Here is a 9,341-nt window from a genome sequence, read left to right on the forward strand (position 1 = left end):
CTATATACTTAAGATTTCAAGATAATACCTCAATTTAGGAAAATAGTCTAAAAATTTTAGTTCTCAAAATATCAATTTATCATGCTCTATTCTCTAATGTCCTATAATCAAATGATCATGCATAATTCCCATGATCTAATCCATGACATATCAACAATAATTATAGATCAATCAGAATTCATTCGATCAAGATTATGAGAAAATCACTTAAGCACAAGACCAAATTCAGGGATTTGAGAATAATGCAAAAAGTTAGGTTTCATGTTCATGTTCACCCTCCCACACTTAAGATGTACATTGCCCTCAATGTACAAAGATAGATTATTCAAAATAAAGAAAATCATAAGAGGGAAAGAGGTGAAACTCCTTGCTATATGGATGTAGAGCTTGATTCTGAGGCTGGAGTGTTTGGGGAAAGTGGTAGCTGTCACTGTTCTTGGCTAGATGAAGAAATTGGGTCGTTAAACATGGCACTCGTTGGGTATTGTACCCTATTTGTTTCCTCAGTTCGTAAAGTATTCCTAGCAGCTTTGCTTGGAAGTTTGTAGAATCATGAAGAGCTTTATTAAGAGTTGTTGTGGAAGAGAGCGTAGTGGGATTACTTGTTAGAAATACCAGAAATATGAAGAAAGTAAAATTTACTAATATAGATATGTCTTTCAAAAGAAAATAATAAGATTGAAATGAAAATAAAAAAGAAAAAGAAAAATAGAGATAAAAATAAAAAGATAGGAAGATTCAATGATCCTCGTCAGTGGGGCCCACTGGTGGTGGTGCTCGGGCGGCAATGTGAAAGTGCTGGCACAGCTGCTGCACCATGGTCTGCATGTCGTCCATCTGTCTATCACGTCGTCGATCTCGCTCGTGAATCATCTCGAACTGTTTAGTGCAATACTACTCGAAGTGAGCGAGTCGATCGGAAATGTGTGCCAATGAAGCAGCCGCATGAACTGGTCATTCCCTAGGTGGTGTGGTAGGAGGCTCCTCGTGCTGTGGGGGGACATTATCAGGAATGTCCTCAAGATCCTCCTCCTCAATGGAATGAGTGAGACGGTACTGAGGAGGATCAGTCCCACGTCGGCGATCAATCATCCTCAAGTGTAACATAGTTGTGATGCCCTGTGGGGACATCTGACCTATCAGTGTAAGCACTGATGACTGGGCCACGGTGTTGAGGAGGCTGAAATGTTTGGCAAAGCGCGTCACATAGGGGTCGATAGAGATTACTCCCTTCCTATGCTGCTCGGTCTGATGGCGAATGGCGAAAGCAATGAAATACACCAAGTCAGTTACGTGTGCACTCACCATGCACCATAAATAGTAGGCGTCGTGGGTGTTGATGACATTAGTGCTCTCTCTCCTTCCGGTCAAGGTGTGTGCCAATATGGCATGGAGATATCGTAGGGAAGGACGGAGAGCTAAGGCCTTCGAGCGGCTGGGGTCGTAGGTGGAAAAGAGTGGTGCCAAAGCCTTCCAGCACAAAGGGGGAGAAATGTGGATATTGCGTGGTAGTGCATTCATGTCCTCCTCCTCCATAAACACATCGGTGTAAAGTCCCAGAGTGACTCCAAACTCTGGGACACTCATCGCGTGAACTAGACCACCTAATCAGAAGTGAATGGTGTCGGGGTCGTCATTGTTCGTCATCACCACCTATAAATGAAAAGTAGAGCATAATTCTAAAGTTAGCTTTAAATAAGTGGGATCAGTAATAGCGAAGAACTGTTCCCATGGGTCTGTGAACAGGAAGGCACAGATGGCATCAGCTAGCTGGACTTGCTATACGGCAGCCCAGTCGATGCAGTGACCTGTAGTGAGGGGTTGTGCGCGTAGTATCTGAAATAGCTCCTCCTTCGAAGCTTGTGAAAACTCAAGGAATGGGTGCCGAACTTCAATTGTAGCACGTACCAAGGAAGAACCCAGTCTCTTACGTCTTTTTGAGGATGGGACCGCGGCCCTCTTGCCTCTCAATAATGACATAATGTACCTGAAAATGTATGAACATTGATATAGTAGTTTCAAGATGTGTTAACATTTTCCAATATCAAGCGAGAGGTGAAAACTTTATATGATTATTCAGAAACATATACTGAGATCAAAAATGCATCATTGGTTAAGCAAGAATCCTAGAACTACTATATGCTATTTAGTAGTTTAAACAATTCAAATATAGAAAATACTAAAGCAAATTCCTAACTTAATTAGAACAAATTAACAATATCTTTGTAAAGCATATAGAATACTAATGTAGCAAAGCAAATTTGAAAAACAAGGTTGAGAAAGTGAACCAAAACTGCTGTAGGGTGGCGCACGGGCGTGGTGATGGCGAGCACGGGCATGGGGCATGAGTGTACAGCCGTGTGGAGGAAAAATAGAGGGAAAAGAGAGGGGAAAGTGAGGATTGATGCAGGGGGAGTGGATTTGAGGGTGGTTTGGGGTTGGGGAAGTGAGAATCTGGGGAATGGTGGCCGGAATAGGTATTAGGGGGTGGGGAAGGGTAGATTTCGGCTAGGGTTTTGAAAGGAGGAAGAAGATGAATAGTGTTTTTCTTATATAGGGGACAGTCACACGGCCTAGGGCCCTGCCCGTGTACTCTAAGGGTGAGCTAGTGTTTTTCAAATTTTGCGATTTAGGTCGTGCCCGGTTACTATCCCAAGACTATGTGTCTTGGGCGTGTGTGGCACACGGCCATGTCGCACGGCCGTGCCTAGCTTTGTTCACTTCTCCCACGTCCGTGTGTTAGGGTACCACGCCCGTGTATTGTTGTCGACAGTTTAAAGGTACGGGCGTGTCTCACGCTCGTGTCGAAGAAACAAAATCGAACCTTGCCCCTAGCATGCCCGTGTTCACCTATGAAGTTTATCTATGGCCATGTCGCATGGCCGTAGGGATTTATCGCATCTCGTGTTTTGGGGAAATCATGTCCTGCTTTCACACGGCCATATAGCATGACCATGTCTCTTCCATTGTTTGGCCACGGCTTTAGGTATGCCCGTGTTCTTGGCCGTGTGTGTTGAAAAACTTTGCAATTCAAAGATAAAGTTAATGATTTAAATTGTTAGAATTTAAAAATAAAGAAATCAAAATATGTTAGTGCTCGGGTTGCCTCTTGAGAAGCGCTTATTTGTAGTTTAAGCTTGACTTACCTCTCTAGTGAATGGTCAAGGTGGTTCGAGGAGTTTATACTCCTCATTCCTGCAATCAACCTCATCAAAATAGGGTTTTAATCTGGTGTTGTTTACCTTAAAAGTGCCGAACTTTGGGTGATTCACCTCCACCATACCGAATGGAAAAATACTGAGTACCATAAGAGGGATTTCCTCATTCGATATGGTAGTGACAATGTGGGGATCTACGGCATCTAGTAAGACTTTATCGCCAACCTTATGTTGATTAGGAGAGGTATCGTGCTTGTTTTGGCGTAGTTTCGATTTATCATGTGTTCTTGGTTTGTGTGCTCACTATTCGTCTAGCTCCTCTATCCGTAGCCTTCGTTCTTCATGATATCCTCTATCATTTCCGGAACATAGCTTGTGAACGTCTTTGAAGCTCAATTTCTCTGCAAAGTCATATTGTCAGTTTTAGTAGATTGGTGTGGACTATTACCTTCAATGTTTGATGTAATGTCAGAATTACGAGCTTGAAGGGTGATCATTTCGTCTACCACATGAAGTGTAAGTTCACCTGTGCCAACATCAATAATTGTTTTAGCAGTTGCTAAAAAGGGCCTCCCTAAAATCAAAGGGGTGTTATTATCCTCCTCTATGTCTAGAACAACGAAATCAATGGGGAATATGAACTTATCTACTTTCACGAGTACATCTTCAATAATACCCCTAGGAAATCTTATAGTTTTATCTACCAATTGAATGCTCATCCTAGTCTGTTTAGGTTTCCCAAGACCAAGTTGTTTAAACATTTTGTAAGGCATGACGTTAATACTAGCCCCTAAATCAGCTAGTACATGACTTATATCGAAACTACCAATTAAACAAGGAATTGTAAAACTCCTTGGATCTTTCAATTTGTGGGGTAGCTTATTCTATAGAATAGCTGAGCAGACTACGTTTAGCTCCACATGCAACGTTTCGTCCAACTTCCTCTTATTTACTAAAAGCTCTTTTAAAAATTTCATTACATTTGGCATCTGCGACAAAGCTTCAATAAACGGTAAGTTAATATGTAATTTTTTCAAAAGTTTAAGGAATTTACCAAATTGTTCGTCTGAGAGGTCTTTCCTTGTTGCGTTAGGGTATGGGACACTAGGTTTATATTCGACAGTCACTGGTTTGTTTGTATTTTGATCTACCTCGTCTCCCTCTTTGCTTACCACTGTTTCTTGCCTTGGTTCTGTTTCAGGCTCAACGACTCCTTCGTTATTCTGGATATTAATTACGTTGAGTTGTTCCCGTGGGTTGGGTTCAGTGTTACTTGGTAAGCTACCTTGTGGTCATTCGGAGGTTAGTTTGGATAGTTGGCCGATCTGAGTTTCGAGCCCTTGGATCGATGCTTGTTGATTCTTAAGTGATGTCTCAGTATTTTGGAAATGAGTTTTTGACACTAATATGAATTTTGAGAGCATCTCCTCAAGGTTCGGTTTCTTCTCTTGTTGATAAGGTGGCGGTTGAAAACCTTGAGGATTTTGTGGCTTTTGATTTCCTTGGCCACCCTAAGAGAAATTTGGGTGGTTCATCCAACCTGCATTATAAGTATTATTGTATGGGTTATTTTGAGATCTGAAGTTATTGTTACCCATATAGTTGACTTGTTCCTCTTTAGTTGTGGGATTGAAGGATTGATATTCTGTATGCACACCTCCTCCACTTGAGTCACACCTCATTACTAGATGTACCTGCGTAGAACTAAGAAAATCATCAACCTTTTTATTGAAAAGTTCTACCTGATTTGACAGCATAGTAATTGAGTCGACGTTAAAAACGCCGGCTGTTTTCGTTGGCTTAGTCCTCATGACTTGCCACTGATAGTTATTCAGTGATATTTTTTCAATTAATTTATAAGCCTCTTCAGGTGTTTTGTTGTTGATGGTTCCGCCAGCAGCTGCGTCAACCATTTGTCGAGTCAAGGGATTCAGACCATTGTGGAATGTTTGTACTTACAACCAAAGTGGTAACCCATGGTGAGGGCACCTTCTCAGTAAGTCCTTGTATCTCTCCCATGCATCGTAAAGTGTGTCTAAATCCATCTGCACAAAAGAAGAGATATTATTACATAATTTAGCCATTTTAGCCGGCGGAAAAAATATTTTAGGAAAAATTTCTCGGTCATTTGTTCCCAAGTAGTAATTGACCCTCGTAGCAATGAGTTCAACCACTGTTTAGCTTTGTTCCTCAATGGAAAAGGGAATAACCGAAGAGGAATGGCATCATCAGAGATGCCATTGATTTTGAATGTATCGTAAAATTCCAGGAAATTTTCTAAGTGAGCATTGGGATCTTCATCCTGCAAACCATTAAACTGAACAAACTACTATATCATCTAAATAGTGTTAGGTTTTAATTCAAAAGTATTTGCAGCTACAACAGGTCTAACTATGCTAGATTCAGTTCCTGTTAGAGAAGGTTTAGCATAATCATACATAGTACGTGGAGCAGGATTTTGATTAGCCACAATTGCAGGAGGTAGCTGATTGTCTTGATTTTCAGCCATCTCTTCGGTTGGGGGTTGAGTATCGTCTTTTTGCTAGTTCTTCGTGTATCTTAAGCTGCGCCTTATTTCTCTTTGATTTCTACGAACAGTACGATCGATTTCTTCATCAAAAAGTAATGGTCCCGACGGGTTTCTTCTAGTCATAAACTATAAAAACCTGCCAAGAGAAAGAAAAAGTAAATTAATAAATAATAATAAAAAAAATTAAATTAAATTAAATTGCAAGAAAAATAAATGGCTAAAGTAATAAAATTAAGCGTTCCTAATAACTTAGTTCCCCGGAAATAGCGCCAAAAACTTGATCGCGTGATTCGTAACAAGTAATAAATATTTATAATGAAGATCAAACCTAGACTAACTATTATCACGACGAAAAGGCAAGCGCACCTATCGAACAATAGTATAGTAATGGCAAGACCGGGATATCGTACCCAAGGGAACCAAAAGTACTAGTAATAATTATCTTTTTATTATCTAACCTAGAAATAAATAGGGGTTGTTTATTAAACTAGTTAACTAATTAAACTAAAGTAAAGAGAAAAGTTGGAAAAAGACTTGAAGAAAATTAATTTGATAAAGATGACACCCAAAGAGGAATCCACCTAGATTTCATTCGTTATCTGACTCTGAACCAGACGATTTATTCACATGACTTCATCCGTAAGACTCCCTAACCTATATTATTATCTATTTCGAGACTAATAACATCTAACCCTCAGTTGAATTAATCAAATTTTCTTTCTTAATTAAAACCCCTAGGGAAGCAGTAAATCGATCTATGGACTCCCATATTAGGTTTCACCCTAATCCGATAAAATCTCGTAACCCTATTTCTAGGCGTTCGATCAACTCCGCTTAATTATGCCAAATCTATTCTTAGACAAGGACTTTTGCTCCTTTACATAAGCACATCAAATTATGAATTAATACCCGGAATATTAACTCAATCATTAAGACACATAATTAAGAACAAATCAAGTATTTATCAAACAGTTCAGATAATAATAAGAAGATCCATCATAGGTTTCAACCCCCTTAGGTATCTAAGGGGTTTAGTTCATAATAAGATAAGAGTACATCTCAAAAGTATGAAAATAACAAAACATAAAGAAAACTCTAAAACCCCTGAAAGAATTCTGAGAAAGATCTTCAGTCTTGGAGTAGCTCCGGCTTTTGGGATGGATCGTCTGACCTCCTTCAAGTAATTCCTGGCATGTGGTTCTGTATTCCAGAAAAGTTTTGGAAGAGGGCTCTATTTTGAGTCTTACTTAGGGTGTTTATATAGGCTTTGGATTGGCTTTCTTCTTCCCTAAGTATCCTTTTCTGTGTAAAATACAACTCTTTGAAAAAAGGGACACGCCCGTATGCCACGGCCATGTGACATGATTACCAGGCCGTGTTCGATCCATTAATTTGCACACGACCGTATAGGTCAATGGCCAGGCCGTTTGAATCGTGAAAGCCCTTGGCCGACACCCTTGAAAGACACAGGCGTGTAAGAAGCCCGTGTGGAAAGGCTTAGGCCGTGTCATCTACTCGATTTGGTCTGTTTTGTTCCTTTTTGAATCGTTTTTGGCTCCTTTTGACTCTTGGTGCTCTCTTGAGTATAAAACATGAAATAACCGGATTAAGAGCACCAAAATCCACAAATCTAGTGATAAACATCCATAAATATGCTAAGTATTTGGGGTAAAAATATGTATAATTTGGCGTTTATCAGAAATGATACAAGTATGTATGATAAGCTTATGATTATAAAATTTGTGGAATAATGACTTCAAGGTAAGTTATGATGGAAGTAAATTAAAGCCATGAGATTATGAATAACTACATTTATCTTATGTTATTATTTGGATGTTAATGCATGGTAAGGTTTGGTTATTTCTTACATACGGGCTTACTATGCTATATAGCTTACTCCATTTATTTTTCCATGTTTTATAGTGTCACCAAGCTAACTCGAGTTGGAGATTTGTCAAGGATCATATCACACTATCAATCTATCATTTTGGGTACCGATGATTTTAAACATTTTGAGAATATGGCATGTATAGGGACTTGGTCATTTTGTTATATGTGTCATTATAAATTTGGCCAAATGTATGGGCTTGTAATTGTCAAAGGTTTGATGTGGCTTATGGCCATGTAACTTGTCTCATTTTGGTTGATTTTGTTGTAAGCTTATATATATACATGCATGTGCAACAATCTCTTGTATGATGTGGTTTATAAATACTTGATAAATGGTTGAATGTGGCTCAATGGATTGTTGTTAAATAGTTGAGGTTGGCTCATTGGTATACTATGAAATTTTATGAAGAATTATGCATGATAAAAGTATGTGTGTTGGTAATTGTGGATGTCAGTTTGGTTTGATTTGGTTTGGTAGAATATGATGTTGTAAGTATGCTATGTGTGATAATGAAATGACATGAATTAGCCTTGTTTGTGGATGTATTGGTTGTCCAAGTGTGCTATGAATTATGCCTTGAACTTGTGCAAGTGTAGGCGTAAATGAGGGTGACAAATGGTTTGGTAAATAGCCTTTATTTTGTCCACACGGGTAGACACACAGGCGTGTGTATAGACCGTGTGTCACACATGGTCTGGCCCATAGGCATGTGTTTTGGTCGTGTGTCCCGGACACCTTAATTTTGATAAACAGAATGCTCATAATTGAGCACACGGGCAGAGACACGGGCGTGTGTCTCAGCCTGTGAGGGACACGGACTCAAGCACGGGCTTGTGTCCCGACCATGTGAGGTCTGTACCTATTTTATAAAAATTTAATTAACCACATGGGCATGTGACTTAGCCGTGTGACCTCAACTTGTTCATGCATTGCAAAACAGAGAGTTACACGGGTTACGGACACGGTTGTGTGTGACCACACGGCATGCCAACACGGGCATGTCCTAAACCACACTGGCGTGTGACCCCTGTTCATAGAAAAAATTTTCTAAGTTTGTAAAAATTTCCCAAGTTGTTAGTTTAGTCCCAAACTACTTCAAAAGCATGTTTTGGGGCTTCATAGGCTCACATTAGGGACTTTATGTTTGAATGTAAATGGTTTTAATTGGGATGAAAATTTATGACTCGAAATTATATGTTTGCTTGTGATGTAAGTTTAGGAATGCCTCGTATCCTGTTCCGGCATTGAATAAGGATAAGTGGTGTTACATTTTCTCACAAAATAACTCCTAATTGAGAGCTTCAGCAATTTGTCGAATGTGTGCAATGAAATCAATATAGTTGCTTTCTTTCAGCGTAAAGCCTTTTTTTGGGTGCAATTGTTGATTCTTGAAAATGCTTTCATATCTCGCTTTGGCTTCTTCATAGTGGAATTTATTTTTGCGATTTGTTAATTTGGGCAGAGGCACGAGTTCTCTTGCAAGGTATGATTAACCTGAACATAAGATGGAAACAAATATTTTCTCAAAAATTTAAATAGTATAAAATATTAATAATTCAATAAATTGGAAAATTAAATAATTAAATAAAATAAAATTTAGGAGAAAAATTTGTCTTACCACTTTTTATAAAAATTAAGAACTCAAAAAAATAAATATAAAGAAGAAAGGGTTGGCTTAGGGATGGTTGTAGGGTGTCTTGACGGTGTGGTGTGATAGGCAAGGGTGTTGGTGCGAGTAGATACGCGGGCAGCAGGCGGCACT

General features: G+C 39.2%; 1 non-coding gene across 1 annotated transcript; it reads left to right on the plus strand.

Moving 5' to 3' along the window:
- The first annotated feature begins 5,129 nt into the window (after positions 1-5,129).
- Positions 5,130-5,236, plus strand: LOC121210711 (small nucleolar RNA R71). The gene has a single exon (XR_005905824.1). It is a non-coding gene; the product is annotated as a small nucleolar RNA R71 (small nucleolar RNA).
- Positions 5,237-9,341: the final 4,105 nt, after the last annotated feature.

Source organism: Gossypium hirsutum, chromosome A11 (assembly GCF_007990345.1).
Source record: "Gossypium hirsutum isolate 1008001.06 chromosome A11, Gossypium_hirsutum_v2.1, whole genome shotgun sequence".
In the NCBI taxonomy this organism is placed as follows: Eukaryota; Viridiplantae; Streptophyta; class Magnoliopsida; order Malvales; family Malvaceae; genus Gossypium; species Gossypium hirsutum.